The sequence below is a fragment of the Sinohyriopsis cumingii genome, chromosome 7, assembly GCF_028554795.1.
Source record: "Sinohyriopsis cumingii isolate HCF-2022 chromosome 7, ASM2855479v2, whole genome shotgun sequence".
Lineage (NCBI taxonomy): Eukaryota > Metazoa > Mollusca > Bivalvia > Unionida > Unionidae > Sinohyriopsis > Sinohyriopsis cumingii.
In genome coordinates, this window is record NC_142967.1 from 96,860,350 (window position 1) to 96,874,600 (window position 14,251).

The window sequence follows — 14,251 nt, forward strand, 5'->3', positions numbered from 1 at the left end:
TGAGTACAATTAAATGTTCATTATTCTGGGACAAAAGACATGAATTTTGTCTGTATATTATTTTTTCACTAATGAATGAAGTGACAATATTGTATAAAACAACTTTTAGGTCCAGATCTGAGGATATGCAATGTGTAGATCATGAGTGAAACATTTCAATAATTAATGCATGATAACTGAAGTTTAATTGTATCAGGTAAGTCCTCTCTGACTTCAATGGGGCCCCGAGTGGCCGAGTGGTCTAAAGCGCTCTTCGTTACGGATCACTGCCATCTCACCTCTGTCTGCGGCGGTTCGAGTCTAAGATTCAGCCAATGTGGGCATGTGAGAAAGCTTGCTAGTAGCTTCTCGTGGGTCGGTGGTTCTTTCCGGGGTTTTCCGGGTTCTTCCTCCACCATTAATACTGGCCGCCATGTATAGCCTATCGTGCTGAAAAATGGCGTTAAACCCCACAACAACAACAACAACTGACTTCAATACCTTTAAGTCCTCTGTGGCCTCGAAGTCTTCTGTGGTTTCAAATACTTGAAGTCCTCTGTGGCTTCAAATACCTGTAAGTACTCTGTGGTCTTGAAGTCTTCTGTGGTTTCAAATACATTGAAGTCCTCTGTGGCTTCAAATACCTTGAAGTCTTTGGTGGCTTAATATACCTTAAATGAAAAATATTTAATAAATTTCCCATTTTTAGGCATCACTCTTGCTTTTTTATTGTCTGTTTCACAGTAACAGATCATTTATTAATAGCAGTAATTTACCTGTACAGTGCACAAAAGCACAGCAGCTTTGTAAATACTGTATACAAATATATGTATGCTATACCATGACAGTATATGGGTATTTAGTGTTACCCTTGTCTGCCTATCCATGTGTCTGTCTGTCTGAATTTAGATCATTTCAGGCATTGCAGTGGTGTTCAATGAACACATGTTTAGTTTTTAATACCTTGCTGTGCATGTGGAAGGGACATTGTTATCTTTGTCCATCAAATTGTTTGACAATTATATCCTGGTAAAACTTTTGGTTTAGGTCAATTTCTCAGATGATGTGTGCTAAAGTATCATACAACTTTGTATGAAGATGTGTCTTGAGTGACTACAACACAATTTTAGCAAAAGTAGATCACTCAGACATAAAGTTCATGTTCTTGTGTCTTGGGTGAATAAATTTTCGCATTAAGGTCAGTTTCTCAGGCTTCATTGAGTCCTCTAGCTATGCAACTTTGTTTATACATCTTGCTTCTGGGTTAGAACAACACCATTTCACCAACATTAGGTTGCTGTAACCTATATTTCATGCCCCAGTGACTCTAATTAAGTTTGCGTTTCTGAAGCATTATTAACCAAGGAGCCAATGGACTTTGTGTGTGGATCAGTCTTGTTGAGTACAATACCATACTAATAAAGTAGATCACTTTGACTGATATGTTGTGCTTCAATTACTTTGTATTTATTTCAGAATGTCAAGCACATATGACTTCAGAGTCATACAAGGGGGAAAGGGTAGGGCAATCATGCCCTAGGTAGGGGACATTGTATTCAGCAACATTTACAACAAAGCTAGGTTTAACTGTTGCATTATGTAAAAGTTGTCATTTCTGCCAGGCTTAAGATAAGTAACATGGCTACATGTGAGATGAAGTTAATTTACATTTAGATCAAGTTTTGTAAAAAATTTCATGATTTTTAAACAATGTAATACACATTACTGATGAAACATTCTTGTGACAGGATACCTATTACACCTGTCTAGTTTTATAAGAGTTATCTCTCTTAAGTGGTGTGGAGTACATCTGTCCTTGCTTATGTAGGACAGAAGATATATTTATTTTGCAAGACATGAGCATTGTGTTCTAAGTAAAAACAACTGGTACAGTTTAAAAGTTCTGGATGCCATATAGGGTACACTTCAAATGCAGATAGCTTAACTTAGCTAGAGGATGGAGAAGTGCCCACAAATAAAATGGTAGAGTGTTGATACATCTAACACATTTCTAGCTTCTTTCTGTATCTGAAATGTCCACAGATTTACTTCAGAAACAGTACTACACGTGAATGCTGGTAGTGTATTTGCTTGCCACATTAAATTGCAACAGTCACTAACACTAGACAACTTTGAATCAACCTGTCTCTATGAAGTACATGAATACACGAGTCCCTAGAAGTGTGTGTATGTATGTACCAATATTTTACATGACCAATCTACCCACCAAACTACTAACCTTATTACCAACCACCTAAATAAAGCCCTACCAACTATACTTACCAACATTTACAGAACCCATCCCCTTAATATACTATGGAGGTAACCACAGTTAGTGTTAGTAATCAAACATTAATGCAAAAGTAACAAAGCAAGTCAGTGCTCTTACTGTCGAAAATCCTGTTAACTGGTATATAGTGACTGAAGTTCTAAAGTACTACTGGGCTGATAACAAACAGGTGGTATCAGTGATACCATACCAGTTTGTAGGTCAAGATTAAAGGACAGGCCTCCTTACTGAGAAATTGCTGTAAACATGCTAATATGGAAGTAGTTAATTACTGGCCTTCATTTGCTATGTTTTACTTCAAGCAACATAATTACTTGCCTGGCAATTCAAAGATGACCTCTTTGTGCCTATCTTAACATGGAACAATGATGGAGTGTATGTTTTTTTTTGTGTCTACCTAATTTATACAGGATGGATTTGTAGTGAAGGTTGCCTTTAAGTGAACACCTCTATATAAAAGGCACCTACCTGACAAAGGACAGCAATAATGAATCCTTTCCTTGCCTATTGTTATATTTAACTTCTACATGAAGGACACATCTGAAAAAGAAGAGCAATAATGAACTAATTTCTACTGCTGTTATATGTTCACCTCTATATAAAGGACACAGCTTAAACAGGACAGCAATAATGAACATTTTCCATGACTACTGTTATTTGTGTCAGTCCTACATAAAGGACTCTAATCTTGCAAAGGAGACCACTACCAGTGGCCTAGCTAAGTGGTTAGAGCATCTGCCTTGGATGTGGGAAGTCATGGGTTCTAATCCCAGCCAAGTCATAACAAAGATTTATCAAAGTGGTACTAACAGCTGCCTCACTTGGCGCTTAGCAATAAGAGACTTAGCATTAGGACTGGTTGGCCTGGTGTCAATATAATGTGACTAGGTGGGACATGATGCCCCAGACTAGACATCACTATACACTGCCGCACTATAGACAGCGTAGTGATACGACTAAAATTGTTAAAGCCACATTAAAAATCTAAATCATACAAGCAAACTCTTACAAGGGACAGCAATAATAATCTCTCTTAAACTATTGTTATATTTCACATCTATATGAAGGACAACTCTGACAAGGGACTACAATAATGAACTCTCTTATAAACTATTGTTATATTTCACATCTATATGAAGGACAACTCTGACAAGGGACTACAATAATGAACTCTCTTATAAACTGTTGTTATATTTCACATCTATATGAAGGACAACTCTGACAAGGGACTACAATAATGAACTCTCTTATAAACTATTGTTATATTTCACATCTATATGAAGGACAACTCTGACAAGGGACTACAATAATGAACTCTCTTATAAACTGTTGTTATATACTGCACTAGTATATAAAAGACACCTGTCTTACACAGGACAGCAATAATGAACCTTATCCTCAACTATTATTATATGTTTCACTCAGATAAAGGACATCTGTCTTACACAGGACAGCAATAATGAACCCTTTCCTCAGTTATTGTTTTATGTTTCACTCATACATAAAGGGCACCTATCTTACACAGGACAGCAATAATGAACCCCTTCCTCAACTAATGTCATATGTTTTACTCATACATAAAGGACACCTATCTTACACAGGACTGCAATAATGAACCCTTTCCTCAACTACTGTTATATGTTTCACTTATAGATAAAGGACACCTATCTTACACAGGACAGCAATAATGAACCTTTCCTCAACTATTGTCATATGTTTCACTCATATATAAAGGACACCTATCTTACACAGGACAGCAATAATGAACCCTTTCCTCAACTATTGTCATATGTTTCACTCATACATAAAGGACACCTATCTGACACAGGACAGCAATAATGAACCCTTTCCTCAACTATTGTTGTATGTTTCACGCATACATAAAGGACACCTATCTTTCACAGGACAGCAATAACGAACCTTATCCTCAACTATTATTATATGTTTAACTCATATATAAAGGACACCTGTCTCACACAGAACAGCAATAATGAACCCTTTCCTCAACTACTGTTATATGTTTCACTCATACATAAAGGACACCTGTCTTACAATAACCAGCAATTATGGACATTTTCTTTAACTTCTGTTGTGCTTCACATTTATATAAAGGATACCAATGCCTTTGCACCCTGCCTCCAAATAAAAACATTTTTCTGGTATCTGATGACTTCAGTTAAACAAGTGTATAATGGACATTGTAAAGTACCACCTAAATCAATCTTTATTATACAGTTAAATGTGTATGCATAAATAGCACCTTAAAAAGTTGGTATTTATCCAAAGATGACCCTATGCACATATACAGGAGGTCAGCACAGCAGGTTGAACCCACATACTTGGACATCATTGTGCAAGAACAATAAACAAACTCCTTATTCAATGACACTTTATCTTTATCAGTATTGAGAACAAAATTTATTTTCATTGTTCTTTGATTCATGGGGGAAGATAATAACTACATAATTCTCTAAGTAATTTCTCAGAAAAGTTATTTGGATGTTCATGTCAAAGTCAAAGGGAGTGCAGCTTTCTGACTCAAACTATACTTAAAATTCAGTAATTTAAAAATAAAAGTCATACTTTATTCATAAAGATATGTATGTACTTGCCTGATGACAGTGTTTACATGGAATAATGATCCCTTAACATGGAATTAGAATATGAATTCCAAACTCTACTTCTGTCTAAAATGTTTATGTAGTAAAATGAAACCTATCTAATAATGAATATTCCATGTATTTATGCAGTAAAACGAAACCTATCTAATAATGAATATTCCATGTATTGAAAATCTGCTAATATAAGCAGAGGACTTATGAACGTTCTCTAAACTCTAAATTATGAGGCTCACCTCTCTACAAATTGCATCTGCCAATAAAGGACAACATTATGTGATTTCTTGAGTGTCCCTTATAACCAGGCCTAGACTTCTGACCCTGAGCTTGAGCCCAAGATTTTGTGTCACCTAAAGAAAAAGATTTTTACCGTTGTAATGTCAGTTTTGATTGGCTAAAAGTGAAATTTCAATCTCAAGCTCAGGTGTTTTTTTTTTATAGCTCAAAGCCTTATTTTACTGTACAATGAAATATGTGTATAACAAACATCTAGAAGTGTCCTTTGTGAGCAGATAGTCTTTCTATATAGGTATCATATATATTCACATACAAGTTAAATCAAACCAAAAACTTCATAGACCCAGACCTGCTGTTGCATAATGTGCTGGCAGATCTGAGTATACAGCAGATTAGGTGTGATCAGTAGAACAAACAACATAGACCATGATATGCTGGCACAATGGCAATTACAACATATACCATGATATGCTGATACATTATTAAATGGCAATTACAACATAGACCATGATATGCTGGCACAATGGTACATTATTAAATGGCAATTACAACATAGACCATGATATGCTGGCACAATGGCAATTACAATATATACCATGATATGCTGGTACATTATTAAATGGCAATTACAGCACTGACCATGATATGCTGACACATTATTAATGGCAATTACAACATAGACCATGATATGCTGGCACATTATTAAATGGCAATTACAACAAAGGCTATGATATGCCGACACGTTATTAAATGGCAATTACAATGAAGACCATGATATGCTGGCACATTATTAAATGGCAATTACAACAAAGATCATGATATACTGTCACAATGGCAATTACAACATATACCATGATATGCTGGCACATTATTAAATGGCAATTACAACATCTACCATGATATGCTAGCACACTGGCAATTACAACATAGACCATAATATGCTGGCACAATGGCAATTACAACATATACCATGCTATGCTGGCATAAAGGCAATTACAACATAGACCATGATATGCTGGCATAATGGCAATTACAACATAGACCATGATATGCTGCACATTATTAAATGGCAATTCAAGGTCTATGTTGTCTGTAATTGGCCCCAACTGATAAGTGAGTATATACAGTAATATTTATTTTCATTTATATATTAATGGTACTTTAGAAACTGGGCCAGTCTTTATACACAATTGCCTCCTTTATGCAGATGGTCATTACAGCAGGTCTAATTATCCATTATATAGATCTTCGTGTGTGTGTGTGTGTGTGTGTGTGTGATTTGAATTTTTAACATAGCTTAAGAAATTTTTCAGTCATATCATTACAATGTCTGCAGTATGGCAGATTATAGTCACTTCCATATTCTTGCTGTCAGGATGGATGTTCACTTTATGTAATTTCCTGGAAAAAAATTAATTGGTCTTCAGATCAAAGTCAAAGGTTATGAAACTCTTGAATTATTTCCTGCATAAAATCTAGACTATGGAAGCTGAAAATAAGTCTTTATTTGTATTTGCAGTAACTGATATCATTCCATCAGTTTTTTCAAGGTCTGGGAAGAGGAAATGGTCACCTGATTCTTAACTGTGTAAGAAATACTGCTACAGAAAAACTGTAGGTGCAAATTTAACAGCCTTATTACAACTTTCATGAAAACAACATGAGTAATCACGGTTCTGCATAATATTTTTAAACTAAAACAAAACAAATGGTTTTGGTTTTTTGTCATAACAAAACATAAGTGTGGACTTAAGAACAAAATTTAATTAAACAAGTCCAATAATAAGCATGACAAATAATTACATAATTATCATTTTTTCTGACTTTAGCATTACTCCTTAATTACAAAATATCACCATTACACTTTTGAAGTAAACTAAAATCTTTGACTACAAAAGCATTTAATGTTTTTTCAAGATTTATTCATAGCCTAATTTTTAAAGAAATTAAAGCTATATGGCTCCATACCCCTCTGTACCATCTCGTCATAGTTTTATGCAAATATATTTTATATTCCAAATTATTTAGAAATATACTTATTGAGGCATAAAGTTTGAAAATCCAGATACTGGTTCAGAACTGAGAACAGAACTACTTTCTTATCATGTCCAATTTTCTCTAGCTGTGATAATTCTAATGTTTTTTTTTTCCATTAAATTTTCAATAACTATATCCTATAATCTTAGCTTTTATTATTACCTGTTAATACATTATGTTATTAGTATTTAAATTTCCATTACTACTTACCAAGTAAACTGATCAATCAGTTGAGCTAACAGGAATATCTACTTGCCTCACTCTGTTGCAGGTAATGTGAAAAGGGAATTTAAAAAGCAAACTGTATTAGTTCTGTCAAGGGAAATAACTCAGATAACTACTGGATTTGACAGCTGATAGATTGGACTATTGATTTTCTCTACAGAAGGGACATTATTTCAATTTCAAGCTCAATTAAGGCTGTAATTGAGCAGCTCTCAGGGCTGAGAACATTCTGTGTGGAGAATTCCCTCTCTTGGAAAATTGGATGAGGATCTAATAACTGAAAGACCATTTAAAATTTCTGGTTTGTCAACAAGCTGTGATAGCTGCTATGTATCAATTTCAGATGAAATGTTGAAAGAAAATGGCCATCAGTGTGCCCAATACAGCCTTCAGAGCAAACATTCATACAGGTCTCCACTGATTAAACACAATTTTATGTGTGAAAACAACAATGATATTTTAATTTTCTATCATAAAGGTTTTCCTATCGAGATGAAGGGTGTGTTCTGTCCCTCCCATCACTCACTAAAATCTCCCATGTATGCAAATTACTATTGAAAAATTATTTTCTTATTTTCTTTCATTTTTTCAGACTTTGTTTCCAGTGTACTATATTTACAGTAACACTCCCTGTGATCATATGACTGTGAACTGACTTAAGTCGGGAAGGACAATTCAGTTGTTAATTTCAAGCAGCATAAAAACAATTAACACCCTTTTTGATTCTGTCTGCAGGGTTGGTTGGCTTCAAAGTTTGTGGACATGGATTATACTATGTGTAGCCATATATAATTTTGAAAGGATTAAAGAGATTAGTTGATTATGTTAGGATTACTAAACAGCTCATTATCAGCATAAAACAACATTGGTTTAGCATTGGTGTTTTAATTTTGTCAACTTGGATTATTCTATTGTGTACTCACTCATCAGTAATTTCAAAAGAATTAAAGAGATTATCTGAATATGGTTGAATTAATAAAAAGCTTAGTCAGCATAAAACTAGCTTGATTTTGGTGTTTTAAGCTTGTCAGTATGTATAAGTGTGCATTATCTGACAATGCTAAATCACCAAAATCTAAGCAATATCACAGAATATTAAACACTGGATGGAAATGGGAAATTCAGTCATAAGAATCAAGTTTAAAGGACGTGAATATGAATTCTGCCCTTCCTGTAAAGTTGGTTTAAAATTTGCTGCAGTGGCAAGAATGACATTTATGTGTGATGCATCCTATTAACACACAATAAATGCAATAACAAACACTCCATAACTGAAATCCATGTTCATGGACTCTGCATCTAATGTGGATAAACATATGTACCAAGACAATCTTATTTTTATTGCTAAATATATAATCTCCCATTTATGGTAGCAGATCATTTTTCAGATCTAGTCAAAATAATGTTCCCTGGTAAGGAACGTGGACTTAAGTTCTCGAACAGACAAAATCTATGCACAGTAACCGAAGCATTGGATCCTCATTGGGAAAGTCAAAGACATGTGCCACAATGAAATATTCATCATTCTCATTGAAAACCTCCCTCTTTTGCAATGAAAATTCCTAAACAAATTTTGCTATCTCCTGATATGTCCTAAGTTAACAATTCTGTTCTGTCACATGTATATAAACTTGCATTACCAGTCTTGCAGCTGAAATATTTGTTAACAAAATCATAAATCCACATGTCAACTTTGTGCGAAACTACCGCTAGACTTGACTACTTTTTGCTGGCACAGCATTTGCTGCGTTGAATACTTGATAAGCTACCCCTTCTCCTACCACAACCCAAAATCAAAACATAAAAAAAAATCATATAATAATATTGGGTAAGGAAAGATAAATGAAAAAGGTATATTTCAATTACTGTTTTTATTCCTCGGTCTCTCAGTCCAGCTACCAATATGAGCCCTGATTTTCAAGCGAACAAGCTCTGGTCTAGTATACTTGAACAGATCTGATTAGCAATTGGCAATATTGTAAACTTAGGTCTAGCTTGTCAGGTTGCTCATCAATCTTCGAAGTGGAGAGTTTCTGTGCATCATCGATTATTGCGTACGTGCCACTGTTTTTCAACGATTGCATCAATCGCGAAAAAAAATTGCCTTTACACTTAAGTAATTAGATCTATAATGGTAGCCATTTTATTCGTGTAACCGTGAGTGCATTATTGCACAGGAGTCTGACGTTTTAGCAATAAAGTATGATGAAATCTCTGACAACAAGAAATCACCTTATCGGTACTATAAATTAATTTACATGCTGTACCGATTAGGTGATGTGTTGTCAGAGATTTTCATCGTACTTTATTGACAAAACGTCAGACTCCTGTGATTATTGCAGGATGACACAACTAACTGGGCCTGCCGACTGTAATGTAGTGTAGATGTGCTTAACAAATTAGCCTTAAATGGATGTACCAAACATTTTGATTTTAGCTGGCGGCGGGCATATGCATACGGTTTGCCTTCGGTTTACAATCTGAGAAAGAGAGAGATAGAGAGAAAGAAGGAGAGGTTCAAGGGGGGTAACCTGCACCATGTTCAGCTTCCAGCAACCGGATGTTAAGCATCTTTTCTTGTCGCACAGTATAACTTGAACCCTCATCAGGGAATATTGCGTCAAACAAGGTCAGTGTAATGTTAACAATGAAATTGTTGATCTAGTGATCTGTAAAATAGATATATGATATGTTTACAGGCATCACCTTCATGGAATATTGATATTATGACCACCAAGAGAGAGGAAAATAAAAATGAATGGATTGGGTGGGTATTTATATAACAGGTGAAACGGCAAGTCGGATTAAAATCAACTGCTGTCCGTATCAAATTTGGACTCTTCTTCTTCTTTGAAAATGTACTATTCAGACTTTATTTTATTTTCAAATACGATTTAAATTCATGAAAATAAATCAAGGAAGAAAACAAAGCTTGAGGTCCGTTAATGTTTCCGTGTGGTTCAAAGCTGGGGATTCTTTGCGGCAAGGGCGATTCCTTTGGCATGTTTGCCATCCATTATTATAGTGTATATGTCATGAAGCCAGCCATATATTAGCTGTAAGCAGGAGATGACAATTACCCAGCCCGAGCCTATCTAGACCAACAAGTAGATCTCCCCCCCCCCCACACACACACACACGTTACTGGTTAGAAAAAAAATGGAGAACCACTTGTTGGTCTACCCCAACCCATACATGTATTCACTTTTCAGTATATTTACATTATTTCAAGATTATATTATGACTCTATGTCTTGAACTATATAATAGAAAAAAGTGAAACCAACAATTTCAATTTCTATAAATTACAAGTGAAAAGTTAAGAGGAACTTACAATATTGTGAGCTAAATCCCAAATAATTCTAAATGTTCAGTCACAAGTCCAAAAATATATAATGTTCCAAATGTATCCCAATAGTCTTGATGTATCACAATGATATAATCCAGAATGTCTTTGAATGAGTCCTCAATAATTCAAAAGTAGTGTTTTAGTCCAAAAAGGCAACAAGCACTTTATGATTCCAGAGACTGATCAAAAAACAGGAAAGAAAACTGTTTACAAAAAACATCTGTTTATGTACTGACCTAAGATGCAACAGAATGCCCAGGAATTCCCTAGATGTAAGTCATTTCTAGTGGAAAATTCAATCAAATTGTCAACATGTTCCCATGTTTATATAATTTAGTCCAAAATTCAAAATCAAGTTACTGGTGTACCGAACAGTGACATTTATTTTCTAAACAACATAATACATGGCTGATTTTAAATTAATTATTCAGATCATTATTAATGGAATTTAACATCTTTACTATTAGTTTTTCACTTGGAAATTCCTAAACTTGTTGACAACTTTGAATGTTTTAGAGAAGAAATGAACCTAGATCCTGGCTCTATTATTGTATCTTACATTGTTATGTCAGTGTTGTTTACTCATCCTTGCCTTAACGTACAAAGCCATTTCAGTCTTATTGTATTCAGTTTTTAATTTGGGTGTATTTATTTATTCAGATTATTATTCACTGGAATGACAAAGTGCTCAATAATATTCATGAACTAAGACATTAATTTGGAAGTATAGATAGTGAATTCAGACAAGGACATTTTGGATGAAATTATTGTGATACATCATAAGACACGTCGCCAGATGCCAGGTCAGTGGCACATTAGCACAATTGAGACTACAGGCACATCAACAAATTCAGTATTGGAATTTATTTGGAATACCACTGGAATTAAACTGGAATTTCATACATTTGGACTTGTGATAGAACTTTACAACTATAGATAGTTCCCGAATGATGTCATCAGCAGCCATATTTGTGGTATGCTGGCAGATTCACCATTACCAGGCTTTATGTTGCTATCTATACTTGTAACTTATAAGCTGATTTTGTGTCTGTGTGTCTTGTTCAAAGTAGTCAGTTTTGGTGGTCACATATAGGAGCAACTGCTAGGTTGCCCATCATCCAGGAAAAATGGGCAGAATATTGTCTCTTAGTGACCTTAGCGGGAAGGATCGATTTGGGATTTATTTCACAGTACAATAAGTTCTTAAATTTTTCACTTTGTAAGGAAATAAATTATTTGCTGAATGTTTCAATACTTTTTTTCTGCTCTTTTCTTTTACTTTGTTTAAGACCATAGAGTTGTATCATCTTCCAGAACATTCTAAGCTCAGAAAGCTATGTCAACTGTGAAAGCAACTAATGGTTGAGACAATACATACATATAATTAAAAAAAATGCAAAATTCTTGCTTTTTTTGAGAACCATGAAGAAAACTGGTTGCTGACAAGAACTGGTATAAGACTCCCATACATGGGATCACCCCAAGAGTTCCACAACTATTGGCAGAACATTGGAGCCATGAAAACACCCAGTGACAATAGCCGAGTCAGGTATAGATATCTGGATGACTACACCTTTGATGGAAACATAATGCATACTGTATAAACTCTCTTGACAGTCAAACTAAGTCAAGTGATTTGTAATCTCATCTTGTTTTCTCCAATCTAGACCATATTATTTTCTCTTGGATCAGGTTCAAAAAAGTAAATTTATGTTTTATCACCTGTGACGACCCCATTCAAATGTCTCTTGTCATTCTTTTTATATTTGGCAATTACCTTTTGTATGTTTTTGACCCAATTTGTTTTTGCTCAGCTGTCAGCAAATGTGGGACCCATCTTGCACAAACACTTCTGAGCATCAGATAATTTTTCAGTGTATTTAAAACAGCTGACAAATTAATGACTTGAGGATATTCATCTATTGGTCATTTTCCTTGGTTTCATGACAGTCTTTAAAATGAACCAATTACAAATTGTAGGATATGACAGAACTACAAACTTCAGTCAGTCAGATGATACTCCATGTAGATTTTACAGTATGATCTTGCTTAGTAGCAGAATTATTCTCCTTCTTCAGCATTTTTAGGTCACTGTTATTTACATACTGTATGTACTCAATTATACGTCGAGCCAAACTGCAAGCAATTAAGATCCTGGTCTGCCACAGCAAAATGCACTTGGAGATCAGGGTCTGTGCTGTTTGTCCTACTGATTTCTCCTAAGAAACTTCAGAGACCCAGATCTGCCAGTGCATTATGCGATGTCAGATCTGGTTTTGTGTACTTTGCAGTTGGACTCTTATTATAAGCCAGTATTTACAGTATGTTACATCACAAATTGTATCTGCACGTGTCAAGAATGCAGATGACTTTACAGAACATTATTTATTATTTTATGCAATGTAAAATTTAATTTGACAGGGTCAAAGAAACAAAAAAGTTGTAATAAATATTCAGAACTCTTTTCAAATATCCCTTATATAAGACACCAAAAGAGTGTAAAATGTATGCTGTTATAAATCAAATGAATTGCAGTCATATGTAATGAATATAGGGTAGAATATGGGTAATGGCAGGTGGCAAGTCTTTGTGCATGCATGCATGCATGTTTGTGTGTCTGTTTAAGTGTGTGTGTTTGTGTACTTTGTGTGTGTGTGTGTGTGTTTGTGTGTGATTCCTCAGTACTAGTATCTTGGGATGTCTAGCTTGATAGTACATATATTCCTAGCCTGGTAGTGCATTAGGTGGTTGTTTATATATATATATATATATATATATATATATATATATATATATATATATATATATATATATATATATATATATATATATATATATTCCCTAATTAACTCCCCTGTGAGCATTACATTTTCCAAAGGGTTGGTGGCATTTATTAGAGTACACTAATCAAAGTTAAAGTTGTTCTTTTATAATGATCACATGTACATATAGGGGATTTTCTGTCAATGAAGGCAGCGTTTATAAATAGCACAGTTACAATTATTAATTTGATCAACACATTTTCCCACTAAGCAGCTGTCAGAAGTTACACTGGCAAGTTTTTCAACTTGCTACTCAGTTGTTTGTCATGTGTAACAATACATGTGTGCCTGTGGCTTTTAGTAATTTTTACATTGATATTTACATTATAACAGTGATCAACTGAGACAGCTGCAGCTTTTCTTGTAACCATGGATCTGAAGCAAACAGGTATTGAAAAAGCATAGGTCTTACACCACATCTTTTAAATTTTCTGTTTTTACAAAAGAGGAGGGGCACTAATTAGAATGGGGATATTAATTAAGGAAAATATGGTAATTACATGTAAACAACTGGGTCCCTATCTCCAATTTTCAGTACAGGAATATGCCCTTAATTATGAATTTCAGGTTGTTTACTTGGAAGGTGGGTATCTGACTCTAGTTAAACCTGGAGGGCAAGATTATAAACCTGGCCTGGAGGGCAAGATTAGAACTTGGCCTGGAGGGCAAGATTAGAAACCTGGCCTGGATGGCAA

General features: G+C 34.7%; 2 protein-coding genes across 9 annotated transcripts in view; one reads left to right on the forward strand and one right to left on the reverse strand.

Annotated features, from left to right (window-relative positions):
* The window catches only part of LOC149795766 (hydroxylysine kinase-like), a 33,677-nt gene extending 23,735 nt beyond the window's left edge, over nucleotides 1–9,942 (reverse strand). For 3 of the 5 annotated variants that reach the window (XM_089965688.1, XM_089965684.1, XM_089965686.1), the window contains exons 1-3: nucleotides 9,924–9,942; nucleotides 2,738–2,809; nucleotides 481–650 (exon numbers count right to left, since the gene is read on the reverse strand). The gene's annotated coding sequence lies outside the window, so the exon portion shown is untranslated. Of the gene's footprint in view, nucleotides 1–480; nucleotides 651–2,262; nucleotides 2,447–2,737; nucleotides 2,810–9,923 lie in introns of those variants that run through there. The other 2 variants (XM_089965687.1, XM_089965685.1) reach the window with 2 other exon arrangements.
* The window catches only part of LOC149795767 (uncharacterized), a 32,450-nt gene continuing 27,855 nt past the window's right edge, over nucleotides 9,657–14,251 (forward strand). The window contains exons 1-2 of one of the 4 annotated variants that reach the window (XM_089965690.1): nucleotides 9,657–10,015; nucleotides 13,890–13,944. The gene's annotated coding sequence lies outside the window, so the exon portion shown is untranslated. Of the gene's footprint in view, nucleotides 10,016–10,038; nucleotides 10,154–12,261; nucleotides 12,284–13,889; nucleotides 13,945–14,251 lie in introns of those variants that run through there. The other 3 variants (XM_089965689.1, XM_089965691.1, XM_089965693.1) reach the window with 3 other exon arrangements.